General features: G+C 35.9%; 1 protein-coding gene across 9 annotated transcripts in view; it reads left to right on the forward strand.

Annotated features, from left to right (window-relative positions):
* SULF1 (sulfatase 1) overlaps positions 1-21,783 on the forward strand; it is a 201,558-nt gene that overhangs the window by 33,899 nt on the left and 145,876 nt on the right. For 6 of the 9 annotated variants that reach the window (XM_007487007.3, XM_007487001.3, XM_007487008.3 and 3 more), the window contains one exon: positions 10,024-10,117. The exons of the other annotated variants lie outside the window; for them this stretch is intronic. The gene's annotated coding sequence lies outside the window, so the exon portion shown is untranslated. The remainder of the gene's footprint in view (positions 1-10,023; positions 10,118-21,783) is intronic. 9 annotated transcript variants of the gene reach the window in all.

Below are 21,783 nucleotides of genomic sequence, written 5' to 3' on the forward strand. Positions count from 1 at the left end.
CCTTAGCTCAAGGATCCTCCAGCTAAAGACTAATTAGCCTTGCCTGGGTTGAGCCAGGAATTGGAGCAAAATACTTAATGTGTTTTGGTTAGATATCTTACCCTATCCTCTCTGATATTCTTACTTTCACTCTTTCTAGATTTTATAAATAAATTGCTAAAAAAATCATTTTGTAATTGATTAAATTCATGGTGACCCTATTCTTAAGTAATCCAGTCCAATCTTTTATATTAACCCCTTACATTCTTGCCCTCACACAAGTCAAAGCGAAAATAGCCCCTGTCTTCAAGGACCCTACATTATAATAAAGAAGATAATATGTCCATACACAATAAGTATATGCAGTATAGTTACAGAATCAATACAAGGTTATTTGGAGAGGAGGAAGTGAGATGTGGTGCTTAAATTGAGTAGACCTGAGGCTCCAAAAAGCAAAGAGGAATCAGCCAGGAATAATTATTGTCACCAGATTAGGAAACTAATTTTAAGAAATGAAGGTATGAAGATACAGTTTATTTATTTAGCATTTTTAATTTACTTAGCATTCAACTGAATTTGCCCTCTTCTGTTATTCATCGTTCCAGTTACTGCCCATTGCCAGCCTAGTATTAGTAAAAAAATAAAAATTCTTTGCATTTTCAATGATATTTCATTTGAATTGAAAGCAGAAATACATAGCTTTTTATATCATTGAGTTTTTGTTGGGAAAATTTTAGTTTTTTTATATCCCTTTATGCTTTCTAGCCTTAGCACTTCATCTTCTATAGTAATGCCTCCATCATATTGGCTGGTTTTTAGAGTTATACCTTGCTTGAAAAATTAATAGCACATGCTATTTACCTTCTTGGCAAAGGAGGGTTAACCTAAGACCTTATAGACAGTCTCACAAAGCCCTATGATATTTCTTCCTGCCAGGTAATCCATTTCTATCCATTGAGAAGAAGGCTTAGGAAGTTATCACCATGGAACCACACTACATTTAGATTGAGATCTAAAAAATATCACTTATTAGAAAGAGAGAAATTGAGTAGCATCTAGAAGGCTTTTGGCTTTTAATGATTGACTTTACAACTAGTTATCTCATGCCCTTTTAGCATCTGAGAAGGGTAAATGTTGATTCAATTTAAGCTGAGATTCTTTTCACACAATAATACAGAGAATGTAAATTCAGTCTTAAAGTTTGCAGCTGAATAAATAGAAGTGCCAAACATAGGAAAGATTTTTTTTTTAATTTCAGTCATTTGGATATGAGTTTTTAAAAATTTAAGCCCAAGAGAGTGGGTCATTTATTAGAATGTTTTAAAAGACTATGTAATTGTTTACAAGAAGCGTGGTACAATGGATGCCATGCGTGGCTTGGGGTCAGGAAAACCAAGGCAAAAATTCCATCCCATAAACTATTAGCTGTGATACTCAGGCAACTCCCTAGGACTTAACTAAGTCATAGATACATTGCATTATTGGAAGGAATGGGGGATCTCTCAACACTGACAAAATCACAGCTCCTTTGCATATTTACACGTATCAGTGTATATCCCATTTTAAAATAAGGAGTAAGATGTATTGGGGAATGTTCCCTGTTAACATGACTAGAAATGAAACATATGCTGAACTCCCACATCTCTAGTCCTCCTCATTCTTCATATGGCCTTCTTGCAGGGTTCTTTTAGAATCTTGACTTTATAGACAGTCATTACTTAATACAACCTCATCATGATGAGTTAGAGCTAGGTGCTGTCTGAGCCACTGGACATACTCATTCTATGGGACTTTCTTTCTAGCAATGTCCTAGCAGTATGGTCCACCAGATACCTGATTCCAGAGGATAGTTTCTTTGTGCTGATTTTCTGTGTTCCCTTGAAAGCTGGAAACACTCCAATTTTCTCTTGGGTTTGGCTTCCTGTTCACATGTTTTCAGCTCTCATGTCATTGTGTGTGAAGTAATGGTCCCACATGCATTCATCATTCACAATGGTATGATTTGTGCAGTTCAGTGCAGCTTCCCTAATGAGGACATTTTGGACCTACCAACAACTCCCAAAGGGAAAACAGTTTCTGGATGGATTTGAATTTTCCATGGGGAGGAAAAGGGAGAATGAAACAAGCTTCAATAATAGGACCAAGAGCAGCTTTAGGACACAGTTAAAGGATAAGAGAGTAAAACAAATATTACTACACACAGGTCTGTCTAAATATGTATATGGCTACTGTATATAAAATTGCTTTCCAAACACTCTTTTAAAAGTACCTGTTACTATTGCAGTCTCTCTGTATTAATGAATGGTTCTAGTGTTTTCTACCAAGAGCTATAATTTTCATGTTTCCCAGAAACGTCCAGTATGTTCATGTAGTTTGAGATCCAGAAAATGTAACTCAATTCCTAAACAATTGAGGAATCCAGGAGAGTTCAATTCAGTCATTTAAACTGATCTTGACCATTAATTAATAAGGATCAAGTGCTAACTGTAAAGACAATATTCCAAAGATAGGGGATTTCTAAATTCTAAATTCCTCAGCTAAACTTGTCAGATGGTAATAGTTAAGACTAGATGGATCAGGTGCATTAAGTGATGCAAGATTTTAATTATAATATTATTTTGTAATAAAATGTTCATTTTGTTTCTGTTTTTTTTGTCTTATGGATAAAAATAATGCACTGCACTAGTAGATGTATTTTGGTTGTTTTATGTATTCCTCAAATTCTGGTTAAATAATATTCTATTCTAGTCTAAATAATATAAATTCTATTTAAATAATAATTTCAGTTTGTGGATGTGTCTTTTGAGGCAATCTTGCCCCACTTCAGACTAGATAAAGCTCTCTTCAAAAAATATTCTTTGCAAATGATTATCCAATCTCTACTTGAAGACTTGTGTTAATGAAAGAAAAGCTAGGTTATTTAATGCATAGAGGACTGGACTTAGAGTCAGAGAGACCTGAATTCAAATCCTTACTTACTTGTTGCATGACCTTCACCAACTCATTTAGACTCGTTTGTCTGATGGAAAAAATAATAATGCCTACATACCAGAAGCAAATGTGATAACTCGTGTATAGTGGTTTGTAAATCTTCAAGCATAATATTGTATAAATACTAGGTACTACTATTACTATATGTCAAGGAGGGATATTCTACATTTGTCTAGCTCTGATTTTTAGAAAATTCTTTCATATACTGAAATGTAATACCTCCTTGCAGTTTCTATCCATTGTTTCAGGTCTGCCATATGAAGTCAAGCAAAACAATTCTTATCCTTTTTTTTCCATGAGTTAGCTTCAAAAGACAGGTATCATGCTCCTACCTGAAGACTTCTTTTATTCATTCTAAAGAGGACCAATTCCTTTATTCATTCCCTATGTGGCATGCATTTTTTACAAATCCTCTTTCTAGCCTGGCTCTTTTTCCTCCAGGTTCTCAACTTGGTCAATGCTTTTCCTAAAATTTAGTGTCCAGAGCTGAATACAACACTCCAAATGTGACATAATCTGACCAGGCTAGATTTCAGCATGACTACCCAAACCTATATCTGGACAATAGATGTCTAAACATAGCTTGTTTGCTTTTCATTTCATTATTGTTCTTGCCATGACCTACAAATGAATCACATTAAGTAGGTTTGTTGCCCATCAAAATACTAAGATTTTTTTATATAAACTGTTATATAGGTTTTAACTTGGACAGTTCATTTTTTAATCCAAATATAGAACTAAATTTATATCATTTAAATTTTTATATGATTGTCTTGAGCCCAAGATAATCTTTTGAGGATAGAAATTTTGCCATCCAATATATTAGCTGTCCTTTCCAGATTTGTATCTTCCAAAAAATTTAATAAGTATATCATACATGTGTTCTTATGTTGTTGATGAAAATGTTGAACAAAACAGCACCATGGACAGATCCCACTGGTTCTCCACAATGTACTTCTTTCCAGGTTGACATCAATCCATAATCCATTAAGCTTGCTTCAAATCATTCCACCAGTTCTTAAATTCTTTAAGAACTTTATTGTCACCCAGTCCATTTGCACACACATGCATGTTATAGTATTTTTTAATAATTTGAGTCCTCGAATCAGACTAAAATTCTGAAGTTTCTATTTTCTTTTCCTTTGTCAAAATAGGGACCACATCCACCTTTCTAGTCACTTAGCACTTGCCCTGTTCTCCATGATATTTCAAAGATCAGCAATAGTTGTTTCACAAGCATATGAAAATATACTTTCAGTATCCTGAAATATAGTTCATCTGGAATTCATGATTTGAATTCATTGAGGATAATTAAGTACTCTATCAGCATCTCCTCCCTATCTTGGAATCAATTCCACATTCTACTTTTTCTTCTATAAATTCTAGGTGGCTAGGTAGCAGTGCAGACTCAGGAAGACCTGAGCTGAAATTTAGTTTCATACACTTAGCCTAGCAGTCTGACCTTGAATAAGTAGTTTAATCTGTCTTTCTCAGTTTTCTCAAATGTAAAATGGGGATAACAATACCATCTACCTCAGAGTTGTTTGTGAGGATTAACTGAGATAATAGCCATATAGCAATTAATTACAGTGCTTAGTACATAAGAAGTACTTAATCTTCCTCTTCTCAAACCCTTAGTTTTAAAGATCTTTTTTCCTCCTTGGTAAAAGCATAACACAACAAAACAAAACAAAACTAAACACAGTTGAATGATTCTGTTCTAATTTCAATGTTTATTACTTTACCATACCTTCTACTCCAACTATAGCAGAGTTCACAGGGTCATTCTGAATGTTCGCATTTCTAAAATTATTCTTATAATGAGCCTCAATCACTAGCCCTTTTTTCCTATTTTCTAACTATCTAGATAAATATTCATCTAATATCTAAATAGCTAATTATTTAAGTTAGTAATTATTGAAATATCTAAATAATATTTAGATTTTAAAATCTAAATCAATATCCTAGTGGATATACCTCATTTTCTTCAGATAATTTCCTCTTTTCTTTCTCATCACAATCATTTTTACTTCTATTCTCAATTTTTTTTTTGAAAATAGACTAACTTCCTTTATAGACTTTAGGAAATGGACTTCTACCTATCATTTCTCTGAACTGTTTAAAATAGTAACATCTCAAAATTTATAATGCACATGAAATTATACTTGAGAGGCCCTTTCTTATCTGAGGCAAAATCTGGTGTCACTTTTTCACAAAATTCTTTCAATTTCTACTTCCACAATTAGTTCTTTATTAGAATTTAGTCTAAGACAGCAGCTCTCCTTATCTCTTTTTCTAACTTCTGAAGAATAAAATTATAATCTAAGAATTTCAGACCTATGCCATCTATTCTGCTTTTAGAAAAGCAATATCATTCTGTACATTTTGATAGTTTGGGATACATTTTTGTAAATTTTGGATAGTTTAAATCCCCTGCCACTACTACAGTGTGCCTATCTGTTTAAAGAATTTATTATCCATTACAACTTCTAATCAGGTAGACTGTTGAATCATTCTTCCACAATAAGCTTTTTGTTCTCTCCTTTCTTTCATCTGTATATAGATTCTCTCCATCATAATAGATTTCTTTCTAAAAGTAAAAGTACATGTAATACTACCTCACTGATCATCTTATAAATTATATTAATTTTGAATGAGATTTTCTCATTTTCCATTAGACACATTGTACCATGTGCCAATGATACATGCAAGATAGAATCTGGATCCCTAGGTTAAGTTATCTGATAGACTCTGGATCCAAAGCCCCCCTTACTCCCAAACTCTGCCAAGATCAGTAACCCAGACCTCACCCCAGCACCTATCCAAACTGTGAGACAAAGCCCCAGTAAAACCTGGCAGAACATCAGGACTTTGCTGTCAGGCCTAGACAAATGACAATCCCGAATCACTGACCATAAGACCTGAGAACTCCCCACCCCCAGAGACTGAGATTCCCAATCCTCTTAGGACAACCCAATCAACTGAACCTAAGTACCTCAACTTTAGCCAGTAGAGGCAATCCCAGACTACCACCCTATAAAAGATTGGCCCCTTCTCCACCCAAGAGGAAACTTCACAGCTATCTTTGCTGGCTCTGATCTCCCCTCACTCTCCCTCACTCTCTTTCCCCCCCCACTCCACTACCACTTCTACTACCATCAGCCTCCCATCCCCCTCTGCCCCCTCCTTTCTTCAACATAAAACTTTTTTGTATTATTCCACTCTGTCTTATTATTCTCCAGTCAGCAAGGACTGACATTATCCAGTTAATTTTACTGCCCAATTTCTGTGCAATTAAAAAAACCCTTACCTTCCATCTTAGAATCAATACTGTGTATTGGTTCCAAGGCAGAATAGTGGTGAGGGCTAGGCAAGGGGGGTTAAGTGATTGACTTGCCCAGGACCACCCAGCTAGAAAGTATCTGAGGTTGAATTTGAACCCAAGATCTCTTGTCTCTAGGCCTGACTCTCAATCCACAGAGCCACCTAGATGTCCCTTATTTCTGTGCATTTTTGCACAAACTTAAGGGCTATAAATATTACTACTACACTCTTAGGTATTATCCTTGACTAATTATTGAAAACTTCCACCGCTATTCTTCCTGAGTCATACCTGGTAATCTCTGTAGCATCTGTCATGCTGCATATATTTTGGGAAATTTCTCTCTAATTGTCATCATCTTCTCATATTACTACTTAGAACATAGTAAGTACTATAAAAATTAGCAACTATTATTATACATAAATACAAATGGATAAATTCATTAAAATTTGGAAGTATGACTTGGAAAACCTGGGAGCAAATAGTAATGGAAGTATTATTTTGTTCCTTAGTGGTATGTGTCAGGATCAAAGTTCTAGGGAGGATTCTGGAGATACTAGATGAAACTAAATCCTTGGATCCTTTGTTAAAGTTAACATAACCCTCCCTCCAAGTCAGTCTCATAAACAAGTTTTAAGGAATATAGAATAGACTCACAACAAGGCCACACTTTCTAGGGATGCTGCATCAACCCACTAGCAAGTCCTACCAGACTGCCTACCATGTAACAGGATCAATTCTAGGTACTGAGTAGGGAGGGAAGAGTATAGATACACAAGAACTATGAAACACAAAAAGAAATTGATAGGCCACTCAGGAAGAGATGGCTGGGGACACCAAATAAGAGCAAACTCTACAAGCCAGCCCATATTTGAAAGTTCTACTGGTGTTTTTGAACCTTGAAGTGTTAGATGATTTCAAGTGAGAGGGATATTAACAAAGACTGAAGCTATTAAGGAAAACTTCCTGAAAAAAGATAGTGATTTCAGCTTATCCTTAAAGGATGGGGAGGATATATATAAGTAAATAACAAGTGGGAGAACATACAAATCTGGGGAAGACCATGTATAAAGAAAGGCAAAGAAGTAAGAACAAGTAATGTATTGTAATGAGACTGTGAGGTCAGTCAAACTAAAGTAGAGTAGTTGGTGTTGGAGAATAGTTGGCAATGTGTTTGGAGATAAGTAAGGGTTAAGATAAGTAAGACAAAAAACTTTGAAAAGTCAGGCAAAGGAAACTAGTCTTTATATGAGAAGAAAATGAAAGTCATTGAAGGTTTTAGAGGCCAGTAGTCTCATGAAGAAAGTAAAGCTTAATAAAGATTAGCATGACAGAGGCGTAAAGATCAGTTTAGTATAGAGTCACAGAGATCAGGTATGTACTACAATAGTAGTAATGGTAGCTGCTGATGGTGGTGGTGGTGGTGGTAGTAATAGTAGTAGCAGCAGCAGCAGCAGCAGCAGCAGCAGCAGCAGCAGCAGCAGCAGCAGCAGTAGTAGTAGTAGTAGTAGTAGTAGTAGTAGTAGTAGTAGTAGTAGTAGTAGTAGTAGTAGTAGTAGTAGTAGTGGTGGTGGTGGTGGTGGTGGTGGTAGTCATAGTAGTATTTAAATATTTAAAGGTCCAATAATTTCACTAGTATGGATACTCTCTACACCAAATTAGGTCACAACCCCTCTATAACTTGGTATTTGCAAATTACCATGGCCAAAGCATTTGCCACTCTGCATTCAACCAGCAATGAAACTCTCCACAATTTGCTAACTTGGCCCTCAGACAACAAACATAGAATCAGGCACAGGGCTTATACTTGAAGCCTTTCCAAGTTGGTAGGATCTGCCAGATTTTATGTTCCTTTGGAGGATTGCCTTCAGCCTCTCAGGACCACATCCATACCAGGATGAGGAATCAAAGGAGGATTTTAATGGAAGAAGGAAAATCATTTCTATTGACGTAGCACTTTAAATGCTTTTCGTGTATTCTCTCATTTGACTAGAAAGCAGTAGGGTATAGTGGAAATATCACTGCATTTGGAATCAAGGAGACCTGGCCTTTAAAGCCAGTTATGAAACATATTACTTCTTTGGTATTGAACAAGTTATTTCATTTTTGTTAGCCTCAGTTTCCTCAGTAAAATAAAGGGGTCTAGTCAGATTATCTTGAAGGCACATGTTGTCCCCAAATCTATATTCCTATAATCATTATAACAATCCACTGAAGGAGTACAAATGTTACATTGCTTATTGCTATTTGAGGCAAGGAAAATATTTCACTAATGTCTTTTGTAGCCATAACCCTTAACACTGTGCTTGGCACTTGGGACATAGAATCAGTAAGGAAATTGGGTCTTGGAGAGTTTTATTGACTTGCCAGGTTCAAACACAGGTCCCATGACTCCAAATTTGGTACTCTTTGCACTTTGATACTCTGCATCATTAACTGAGATCTGAGAGATGCTCTAGACCAGAGTGGATTTTGTTGACTTGCCTTAGATAGAGTACAGGATTTAGAGGCAATAAGACCTCAGTTCAAAACTTGCTTCAGACACTTTTCAGCTATGTGGCCCTTGGTAATTCATTTCATTGTTCATATCCTTAGTAACTTCATCAGTAAAATTAGGGTGTTGGACTCTGACTTCCTTGGTGCCTGCCAGAGCTAAATCTTTGATCTAAGATCCCTGGGTTAACTAGAGCAAACATATCCTTTGCATGCTATATTTTCCCATGGTCTCTTTGATGATAACATAAAAGTATTTGCTAGTGTTGGGTATAGAAAGTTCTAGATGGGGTTTTAATTCTATTTTTAATCGATGTTTCTAAAATGGTATTTCCCAATATTCCCCTAAAAACTGAATCTTCCCTTGAACTCTCCTTTCTGATATTAGATTCACCAACAAAGCAAATATATAGAGTATTTTGCACCCATAGTTTGAAATTTCTACAAAGAGGACTATATATGTTTCATTCCTGTTCTTTCAGGAAACTGTTATTGTTATTCAGTTGTTTCAGGCATACCCAGCTCATTGGAATTCCCTCCACCAAGGAAATCACAGGGCCAATCCAAAATAGCTCTTGAGTTGTTCTGTAATTTTCATAGCAGCAAGATTGCTTAACTCCATACTTAATGAATCAAAAGTAGTTTGTCTTTCTTCAAAGTATCCAGATAATCCAGAACTTGGTTCAGGCATCAATGGAATAGGTAAATAATACTAGTTAGAAGCCATCTTCTTTCCTATTGTTTAACAAAAATTGTATTGCTTTAGAATCTTTTATGAGTAATCTGAAATTATTTTTTGAAATATTTCTTTTGAAAAGTTGACCTCACAGATTGGAGACAAAGCCTCCAAAAATATTTTTTTATTAATGCTAGAGCAGTTCTTAAGGATAATGAGATTAGTCTGGTTGGTTAGATTTTTTTATTTTCTTATCTAACCAGATTAGTTAGGTTATCTTTTGTGTTAGCAGAATCTTTTTTCTTCTCTCCTTTTTTTTAAGGGGCTAGGGGAAGGATGCAGTCAGGTGAGGGTCAAAATTGAAAATAAGAGGATAGATTCAATCACCATGCTTCAAAGACTTTCATAAGTAGATATAAAAAATCTTCAGCACAGATCAAATTGGGGATGTAGAGTTCTTAATGCTGTTCCTCTTTGAAGTTACAAAAGGACAAAACCAATAAGATAGGAAAATGAGATGACAGAGAGCAATTAATGGCATTTCTTCTTTTCCCCTTTGTAGATACTGTGGGCCACCTACCTTCTTCAGGACAGCTGAATTTGGTCAATGACATACAAGTTCATCAAGACAAAATAGTTGCAGAAAATCTTCAAAGGTACCCAGATCAAATATTTATCTGGTGATTAATTAAATCCCAGAGCCACCGGGACATACTGTGTACCCTAGGTATTAAGTGAAGCTAATTATTAAGCAAAGTGGGTGGGAAAAGGTAAAGTATTATTCCCCTTTCTGTGGACCTATAAAGGGGGTAGGGAGGATATGAATCAGGGAGAAATTAGATTAAATGGGCTCCTTCCCCATTTGTATACCTGCTAAATAGTTAGCAACACAATCAAAGAGTTTTATTTGTCATTATATAAATCTTCCCACGATACTGAGACATCTCTGTTGTAGATACTTTTCACAGCATCACTTAAGCACTTAAAGTAAGTGCTCTGTAACATTCCTGAATTTAGGTAGCCAAAGGTCCATATGTAGAAAAATGAAGTACATCCAGCTATGAAATGAATATGATGGTGAGAGCCAGGACTGCCTTGAACAATGAAATCCTCAGCTAATCCCTAGATTTTACTCAATCATTTCAACTTCCCTTCTTACCAGACCTTTCACCTAAACACTAATAAACAACCAAATTCATGGACATTTGGACATCCATTATTTTCCTTTCTCTTTCTCCCCTCTGGTGAGATGCTGATGACCAGAGAAATCCCTAAAAGCAAGGTAATAAAAATGAAGAAATGAAGCAAATACTTATGGAATCCAAACAGCAAATCATCAGCCCCTGGATATTTGAATGGGCTATGCTTAAAAGCAAGAGTAGCTGCATTTTTCTATGTTTATCAAGGTTGATGACCTACAAGTCAGGTTAAGCTTTATTTAATTGGAAAAATTACTAACATTTTAGCATAGCATTTGACATGAGATCTCTGCATCATCATAGCTGTATGATAAGTCACAACCTCTGTCTACATATCAGTTTCTTTATCACTAAAATTAGGATACCTGTAAGATTCTTTCACAGGGTTGTTGTGAGAGAAAAAACGAGGTATTTGTAAAGTGCTTTGCAAACCTCCAAGTATTCTGTAAATGTTAGCTATGACGATGTCCAAGCATTAGTTAATTGCTCTTATAAATGTATGTGTTGTATAAAATCTGTTGTCCAATCTTCTGGTGTTGAGTCTTTTCAAAGCTAATTCTGTTGGGCCTCAGATGACAGATATGCAATCTATCCATAGTTCATACTAAAAATTAGTCAAGTGGATAGAATGCTAGACTTGGAATTTGGTCTAAATTCCACCCTTAACATTTATTAATGTTTCTAAGCCTCTGGGGTTTGTTTGTTTGTTTGTTTGTTTGTTTATAAAAATCAAGGGCTTGATCTAGATTACTGCTATGATCCTTTCTAGTTCTCTATGATCTTATGGCTATTCCAACTGGGTAAAATACGCCAGAGTATAATGCTCCATTTGTATAATCCTCAGGAACCTCCATTTCTCAGTAGCATACAAGAAGAGAACTTGAGCAGAGTAGGAGTAGAAAATTGTCTTATGGGTACATCATTTATTAGGGAAGCTCTGATAGATTCAAAGGGTCACTCCATGTCAAATCATTCATTCTTTTCCACCTGTCAGTCACAAAAGAGTCAATATTATTAGAGACAGAAAATTATAAATGTCAGCATTTCTGTTCACAAGTTGTTCCCCATATTCCTTTGTGTCTCATATTTAAACAGAAGTAATATCAGATGGAAATATTGGAGGATCAGGAAGACTTAAATCTACATGATTATGATGACACAGATTGTGAAAATAGGCATAGAAGAGACAGTTTCATTTCATGTAAGGCTGCACCCAATGTGTCTTATTTTCTTTCTTTAAAAAAAAAAATTAATGTAGTTTACTTTTGTAGATTACCTGTAGACAAGTTCCAAAATTATTTTACTTCAGCTACATATAAAACATAGAAAGTATTTACAATACACTTAGGGAATATTACTCACAGATCATATAAACAGATGCAACATATATACAGCAAGCTAACGGCATTAAAAGCTTAAAGGAATATATATTATTAATCCCAAATGCAACTAAATTTACTCTTCAGAATACTCTATATTACTGAAACATTAACATCCAGTTGACCCCCAAAGCAAGTGGTCATGCTACCTTGGAACCCTATTCTAGAAAATGTTTAATGCTACAGCAACACATATCTATTTCTATAGGTCAGCAATGTAAGATAATTTTAGCTTTGTGACTTGAAAATCTAAATAAATGGTTGCCATAGGAAATTCCCAAATATGAAAATACCCAAGTCAGTTGAGATTTATGGAGATTTTCATTAATAAAGAGAAGGAATTAAGGGAAGGAGAGAGAGAGAGACAGAGACAGAGACAGAGACAGAGACAGAGATAGAGACAGAGACAGAGAGAGAATGAATTTAAACTGCTCTGGCTCAGGCTGAGCCAAGCAGTAGTTAAGGCCTAAGCCATAGTGGCCTCCCTGAGCCGAAGGGAGAGGGAGTCAGTCTTATCACTCACCACAAGACCATCTCCAAGCAAGCTCCAGTCCTCCACTGAATCTCCTGAACTGAGTTCAGAATCCAATTCCACTCTGAACTCCATTGCTTCCTGACTTTTTACTCCTTCCTTTTAAAGAAATTTTCTCTTATGTCACCTCCCCTAAATTTTCACTTCTACCAATCACAGCAGACGCTTTTTTCCAGGACTGCTCATTCTTAGTTCTTACCTTCTTTGGTTCTCACCTTCTCTGGTTAGATTATATCTTCTGAGTACTTCACACCTCTTTGTTAAGCTTGCCTTTTGTAAGTTACTTGGCCTTTTTAGGTAATAATTTAACTTTTACAGGTACTTAACACCTTTTTGTATTAGATCTAAAAATAGACCTATCTTAAGGTTCTAGCTTTACTATAAGGTATGAGTTAGGGACTTTCATTGTTTAATCAGGAGTTTACAACTTTATCTTTCACTAAGGCACTGTCTGAGTAGGGTGGTGTAATTTCCAAGTTCCCAATACATTCCTGATTCTTGTTAGACCAAGTATCTCCATTGTTACAATAAGGGAATAGCTAAACCAAATCTTCTAAGGTACAGTCTGAGTAGTTTTTAAGATTCACAGCAATATGCAACATTGTAACAGTATGGTTACAGGGTGAATCTTTCAGCCAATTCATAGGTTTATACAAAATACTATATTTCTATGATCAATCTGACTAATTTTCTTCACTATATTCACATAGATACTTGGGGAAGGGAGTATTTTATCCAGAAGGTCTTTAAAATCTGAGGCTTATTTGGCAAAATATTGCCTTCCTTTAAAATTAACACTAATTTTAGTATGATCTAGGGATATATTGCATGTCTATCATCAGACTTAACTGAGCTAAGTTTGTAATGACTCAACACAGAAGACTGGGCAACAAAACTAAATGAATAGATAATATTTTAATAACTGTTTTCTGACATTTTATGATCTATGTTCTCTCCATCTCCTTTCCCATCTTGGAGATGGCAGAAAATATGATATATGCTATACATGTGTTATCATGTAATACATATTTCCATGTTCATCATGTTGTGAAAGAAAACCTATATTGCTCATACAAGAAAAAAATGAAGAAAGTACTGTAAAGATTAAAATTTAGGGAAACTGAGGCAGGTTGAAATTAGTTTCTCTCTTCAAGGAGTATTATATTTTTATGAGGTTTATTAAAGGTTAATAATTTAAGAATATACAAGTAGGAAAGGGCATGTGCCAGGTGGGCCATAAGGCCCACCCAAAATTTCACTCACATCATGAGACGCATCTCTTTGCCAGTGGAGACAGGAAGTCAAGAGAAACAAAAGCCTTTGCAATCAGGTTAAATACCTTCTCGATCTCAGCCCACGTGAGAATTTCAGTGAGTTTAGAGGGCATTCTGGGAGCTAGCAAGGACTCCTGGGGAATGGAGTCCAGAGTTCAAATCTCAGTTTTACAGTACCCAGTGAGTTGCTTCAAGTTTCAGATTTGAAAGTTGCTCATAACCAAAAAAGAATGTAATTGAAACTACTGAGTTTCTCCTGATTTCCAATTTCAGTCTTATCACCTTTTTATATTTTGCTTTGGTTTTCATTCAGAGCCATGTGTAGTCCAGTGTTTCTTGGGAACATGGTTTCCAAATCTCCTTTAAGTTCATGAACTTCAAGAAAAAGATTCAGTGAATCTGACCCAAATTTCAGATTTGTTTGTGTTTTATTTATTTTTCATCTAGCTCCATTTTTGAAACCTCGCACAATCAAAGATTTCATTTTCATAACACAAAAGTCAAATACAGGATTGGAACTTGGAATATCTAGCAGGGTTTGGGGGAGGCTAACTTTCCTAACACTGCTTACAATGTTTGCCATATATACATATATATGTACACACACACACACACACACACACATAGTAAATGCTTTGTTGACTGATTGATTCTGGGCCTTAAGGGTTATTCCAAGATCCATGGAGTTTTTCCCACATCAGTGATATAAATGTGTTAGTTAAATTCTCCCAGTATGACTAACTGTATAGTAGCTTCTTGATGGGACTAGCAATACCAAACTGTCAGGCAACAAATTTGCATCAGTGTTTTAAAATATTGCACTAGACACTGGGGAGAAAATAAAATATAGATCAGCCATTATCTCTGTCATTGTGGAATTTTTAGTGAAAGAGAAGCAAATAACACACTCAACTATTCCAAGCTGATTGACAGCAACATAAAATTGAGTTTAGTGTTATTAGCAGCTCTGAGACACACACACACTTGCACAAACACATATTCACACAAATTTAAATGTTAAAATGACCAAAACTGCGTGAATTAACAGGTTGTACATTTAGTATTTAAAATTCTTAAAATTATTTCATTTTATAAAGTAAGATAGATCTTTAAAATACAAATAAAAGCAATTTGAACCAGAGTTGCAATAAGTGACTAAGCCTAATTGATAGTTACTTCACTGCTTGGCAGAGGGGATAAATCCTTCATACGGCTCCCTACTTTTGTGTGTAAATAAAGGTACAAGATAACCTGTGTGGATTTGTGCTCTTATTGATGTGGGTATTCCCTCTAATAATGCATATTGAGACCCATCTCTGCCTGCCCATCTCATAGGGTTCTGATTCACTTCCTCCTCTAAAACTGCCACAAAGGGCTTCTCCAAAATGCCAGGTGATCTTCTTCAAGTTCTTTTCACATTGCAAGGTTATGAATGGAGTACAAAGGCTGTCTTCTGGTTGTCCCTCACTCTAAGACCAGCTTGTCATTTTATTCCAGGGATATAGTTCTCTGATAGCATCCTTTATGTCACTTCTGTGTAATTCCTTTTTTTGATGTATTGCAGCCTGTGTGCACACAGGATATGCCTCACCTTTAGGTGATTCTCTGTTTTACAACACAGGACACTACCCAATATAGAAGTGTAGGAGAGATGTATAAATTAAATGTTATCTGAGGTGTAAGGTTGTTACTGGTGAGAGAAATTGGGAAAGATATCATGCAGAGAGTGGCATTTTCACTGGATTTTTAAAAAGATGAGCAGGATTTCAGCAGTAGAGTGGGTGAAAAGACGTTATGGGCACAGGGAACAACATCATGAGCAAAGAAATAGAGAAGAAATTCAATATGAGAATTTCAACTGAAATATGTCTTCTTATATTATATCACAAAGTAATGGCATGTAAGAAACCATTCAAAATTAAAGTTCTCAAGAAAGATAAGCAGCTCAAAAAACATCAGCAGCTCCCTTTTGTTAACAGAGTGAAATAAAAAATACTTAGCCTGACATTTAAGACCCTATGCAATCTGGCTCTAATCTACTCTTCCATCCCTAATTCATACTATTCCCTGGCATGCACTCTAAATTCCAGGCAAACTGGACAACTAGTACTTTTGAAATATCATCCTATTCCCTCCTACATCCCTGGACACAATTTCTTATTGTCAAATGTCTTCCTCATTGTCAAATGTTGAAATTATTCTTATTTCAAGGCCTGTCTCAGGCCACACCTCCTCTGGGAAGTTTTTCCTAGTGTCACCAAGTGAAAGCAATTGTTCTTCCTCACATTTTTTTAAAAATCTCTTCTCTGTTCCTTTAAAAATCTAGTATTTGAAATGCTAATTTGTATAGCAATGTGTTTTTAGACTCTAAATGTTTTATGAGCCACTTCATTTTTCATCTTTGTGTCTATAACAGTACCTAGCAAATAGTTGGCACTTCTTAAAATGCTGATTAAATCAAGTTCTTGAAACAATGGAATTTATTTTATTTTATTTCTTTAAGTTTTTCTATCTTCTCAGATAGACTGAGAAATACCAGTTGGATGGCTAAAATTTTTTGGGTGTATGTGAAATCATTTGCTATGAAAGTGAGATAACTGAAGGTTTTCTATGAGAAAGAAACTAATATGGATATCAATGATTCAGACCTGTCAAGATGACTCATGGAATAGGATGAGAAAATATTTATTGGAGGGCATCTTCTCTATTCATGGGAAAATTGTATTCTATAGCACATGTTTTACTTTTTAATAGTTTTACAGTCTTTAAAGATGAGAGCTTTCCTTGATAACAGTATATTGACTTTTTACCCCAAACTTATCCCTTATTAAATGCTTCTCTCCCCTTTATTCATTTTACACTACACTGAACAACTTCTCTCCTTTGATTCCTATCCTTTATATGTCATTTCTCTTCACCGATAGGCAAGAATTTTTCATTCTAATTTAGGAACCATACTGAATCATACATTAAGAGAACACAAAGTGTTTAAGTGTCTAAGCCATTAATGTGATCTAGCATCACTATGTTTTATTATACTTTGGCCAGGAAAATTTATGGGAAGTTTTAGGGGAGTTTTGCGCCTCTTCCTCTCACCCTATCACAGGGAACCCAAATAATTTCAGATACCACTTTCTTCCAAAACTTCTTGCCTAATAGATCTGGAACTTGATCATCTTTAGGTTCAGCAGATCTAATCTGCATTCTTTTGGGGTATCCTAAGTGATATGTTCATAAATTACAAGAAGTATAAAGCCCCTCTGGGTTTAACAACTCCCCTGATGCTTTATTTATTTGATTATTTCCCTGTCGATGCCTCCTATATTACAGATTCCTGTCACTGAAGCTCTAGCCAATTCTAAGAATCACTTGACTAAAGTTTATACTATTTGATGTAATCATCCCAAACAGTACATAAGAGAACATTCTAATACCCAAAAATCACAGACAGTAGATGCATATGTGTAGATACCAAAACTAACCTAAGAATCTTCTGTTGTCAGATTGTAGAAGCATTCTTAACTTCTCTCATTCCAAAGAGAGATGTACTACAGTCTCATATAGTGAGAAAATAGGTAATTCCGTTGTCAAAGCTTGAGGAAGATTTTGAGGTTTGTCCTCCAAGAGTTTGACTTCAATGAAGTGTAATATGGTTTTTTATATTTGTGAGGCCCCATTTTCAGCTTTAGATACACCTGCCAAAACATGAATGCCCCCTATTATACCAACTAAATTCTATTATTGCATGACAAATGCAGTTTGGTACATTGAAACTGGGGTAATGTAATGGTGCAGTGCTATTAGTGAGCTCACCAGGAATTTTAGTGGACTGTTTGCATGCTTGATTGTGATAGGAAAATTGGACTTCCTAAACTCCAATTGTGCCTTCCTGGCTCTTTATTTCAAAATATTCTTTGCTCTGTTGAAGTTAAAGCAACATTGATTGATGGCCTATAATATGCTGAAGATTGTATCAGGCCCTACCAAGGGATCTATCCCAGATATGGGCCCATTAAGACTATTTCTGTCTCTGTATTCTAGGAACACTTAAACCTTGCCTAGAAATTCAAAGAAGTTGCAGTCTAACATGCTCAGAGGAAGCTTTTGTCCTTAGACTGACATTCTGATCTTTAGAACTTTCTTTCATCCATTAGGCATTGGGGTTCAGTGCATAGGATGGATGCTCATGCCATGGACAATCCATATCTTCTCTTGAGAGTAGTCCCTTGAGACTTAATACCTCACACATGTACTTTTCCCACCTCTAAACCCAGATACTTTTCTGTAGACAGATGTTGACAAATTTAATAAACAAATGTTTGCTCATATGTACAAATATAGGTTCATATTGTGCATCTTTGCATATGCACATTCTCAAAGCAAATGGATTTTTGTTCTGAGAAACAGTAAAGAAGACAAAATCACCAAAAATAGTAGGCAGCTCCTAGTGCTGCTTTTAGGTAGGATCCTCTCTTACATTCTGAAACAGGGCTTTGTACACAGGTGTTTTAACAGGAAGAACAGTCTTAGTTGGATATGGAAGAGAAGCCAGCAAAAAAAAGGTGGGCTTTTCTGTAGAAAATCCTTTGTCCTTGTCCTCCAGAAGGCTGTTTGTCAGAATGGCACTTTTAGGCAGGAAGTTCAAATGAAAATTGCTATCCCCTGGGGAAAAGCAGCTAAATTATAATTGCATATGTGTCTGTGTTTGTGTCCAGTCAGGGTTAGGGATAGCTCTCATAAAACATACAGCAAGAAAAGAGAATGGGATGATGTCATTCTTTTCTGGAGAAGGCAATTGAAATAAAATCAAATCACAATGACATATTTGTTCTCTGCCACCAGTCCCAAATGGTTGTGAACAGTATGATTCTCTAACCTCTCAACAAGGCTCAAAGCAGGAGCCATGCTTGAATTACTAAGAGATTCCCTCTGGACCTCTTGAAAATCAGGTAAGAGGCACCAAAATCAATATATTCATTGCTCAAAGTGACGTGTCAGTAAAGGGGCTCAAGGACTGTTTAAGAAGATCTCTTTGTCCTAGTTGAGAACAGGAAAAGTTCCTTGAGATACAAACAGCAGAGAGAATTTTTGAAGGCAGAATTTAATTGTTCCACTTGGTATTAGGGTAAGATTTCAAGGCTAGTATCCTTTGACTGGGAAACTTGTAAGTAGCCTGCCGAAATAAAAACATTGAGTCTTTAATTCAGTTGAAAACTGATATTTCATGAAGAGAAGTCCTGTTTTATGCCATATTGGGACACAGGATCATAGATTTCCTTCTAATGGAATTTCAGTAGTATAGATTGTACATGATTATATAGTAGAAAATCTCCAAAGCTGCCAGTGCTCATGCTTTCTAAGCCACTAGCCTTCATGCTCACAAATACATTATAGAAAGTACTTCATCTGCCTTGGCCACAGAATACTGAAATATAAAGCAAATTTTTCAAGTTTTGAATTACAAAGACAAATTATTTTATTCTATTTTAATGGCAGGCTTTTTAATTTCAATAGCATTTTATTTCAATAGCAAGTTTCTGTGGAATCTTATTGGATTGTATACACATTCAAGCATGAATACATATATATGGTGATGGTGGTTGTAGGTAGGGATTGAAATATTCCTAGGTGACTTTGTTTCTAGAATAGGACTAATGTGGCTTGGTATTTTGTTTTTAAACTATATGAAGCTAACTACCTTAATAATGGTAAGGAGTTTTTTAAACTTGGACATAGAACAATTCCTCTTATTTTAGTCTACTTGCTGAATGGGAGTGGAGAAGCAAGACTTAGACCTTTATTTGTCTAAGTCCATATGCTTATTTTACAACTACTTAACCTCTTAAATAAATTTCAACATGATGTTCCTAAAATATGTATATGTATACATACATACATACATACATATAAGCATGCTTACACAAATGTAGTAGTCATACACCAGACAGGCCAAGCAGAGCCCCATTCTCCTCTATTGTCTCTTGAACAAGGAATGAAATCTGCTGAAGAAGATGAACGCTTTGACAAGTTGTAAACTCCTATTCCCCTAGATACTTGCAGCTATACTAATATACACTTGTTTTCTTCTGGCATTGGTGTAGTTCACAGCTACAGAGATTAAGGAAGGTCTGTTAGTGATTACTATATTAAATCTTTCCCCATGAAAAGGTTCATACACTTGAATTGACCCTTGGACAATACTCTTAAAGGAAGATGAAGAATATTCACCAAAGAGAAGACATCACTACCTATAAAAGAGAGAGAAGTAGATCAATAGACATAGATCCACTATTAGGGAGGAGGTATAGACTGGCTCACTAAGAAGGCACAGAGTCAGTACAAGTTGGTATGCGGCAGAGAACCAGAAAGTACTAATTTCCCTAGAGAGATGTATAGAGAAGGGTGAACTAGGACCTATTCTTTCACTAGCACTTTGAGTCATGTGGGCTATGTAGATCCCTTGAAAAGGCTAGAAAACTAGAGAAAGAGTTTTTCTGGACTATCTGTGGGCTGTAGTATAAGACCTTTCTGCATCATTTTGTCAGGTTAGATCAAGATTGACAAATATTTGATATTTGTTAGACTCAGTGCTTGCATAAAAACTAAACACTTTTTCCTTTTTGCTGTGAAAAACTAGACATGAGTCAAACCCTAATGCTTCCAAAGGAAGTTTTCAGTAGAGCAGAAGCCACAGAGGTATTACTAAGGCCCCTCAAGAAAGAATGTGCTCCGTGTTAACCCGAATGGATCTAATGGGACACAAATTACAGATAGATGGATAGATACCTAGATATTTGGATTGACCCTGTGATTTCATCAGCATGAAATCATAAGTTCCAGTGAAAATAACTCAGTGGTAGCAAGGTATTACTCCAAATGATAACACTCCAACTACCAGTACAGACTGGCACTTGCTCTCTAATTCATTTGCCTTATAGTTACCTGGAGCAATTGGAGCTCAAGGGTCACACAACTAGTATGTATTAAAGATATAACTTGAAACCAGATCTCTCTCTCTCTCTCTCTCTCTCTCTCTCTCTCTCTCTCTCTCTCTCTCTCTCTCTCTCTCTCTCTCTCTCTCTTTCCCCCTCTCTCTCTCCCCCCCTCTCTCTCTTTCCCCTATGCTCTCTGTTTCTATAATCTCCCTTTCCATTTTTTGTCCTTATGTTTCTCTTCATCCATCTCTATTTCTGCTTCTGTTTCTCTGTCTCTATCAGTCTCTGTCTGTCTCTGGGTCTCTGGATTTCAATATGCCTCTGCATTTGTCTCTCTGTGACAATCTCAACCTTCCTCTTACCATCTCTCTATTTCTATGTCTGGTTCTTGCTCTCTCCCATACAGATATGTGCTATTTTTGCCTTGCTACTGAGTTTGTTCAAGTTATTGCTACAAAAATTGGTTAAAGACAATTTATTTTAGTTACCTGAGCTTACTCTACTCATGTTTAAAAATGGAAAGTAATTATAATATTGGAACAAAGCTCTCCATAACTCCTCTAGCTCACAGAATTCCTGAATTATTAAATCTAGTTCCCTAGATTTCAAGAAAATATTAATAAGCTGTTTCTAGTCTTGTGGACTTACTGTTTAGGTCCTCTGTTAATGCTCATTCAGAAACAGCTATCCCTCTGGCTTCAGCCAAAAAACAAATATAGATGCACTTTAATTTTTAAAAAACTCAGAATTGAAAAATGAGTACATTGAGGACAGATCACTTTTTGGTATAATTCACTATTGATTGGCATTAATTAATCTGCTTGAGCTTTTAAAATATAATGGGGGGGAGCAGGGCAGCTTGGTGGCTTAGTGGATTGAGAGCCAGGCCAAAAGAGATGGGAGATACTGGGTTCGAAATGAGCCTCAGACATTTCCTAGCTATGTGACCCGGGGCAAGTCACTGAGTTAATCTCATCCCCTAGCCCTTACTGCTCTTCTGCCT

This window comes from Monodelphis domestica, chromosome 3, assembly GCF_027887165.1.
Source record: "Monodelphis domestica isolate mMonDom1 chromosome 3, mMonDom1.pri, whole genome shotgun sequence".
Lineage (NCBI taxonomy): Eukaryota > Metazoa > Chordata > Mammalia > Didelphimorphia > Didelphidae > Monodelphis > Monodelphis domestica.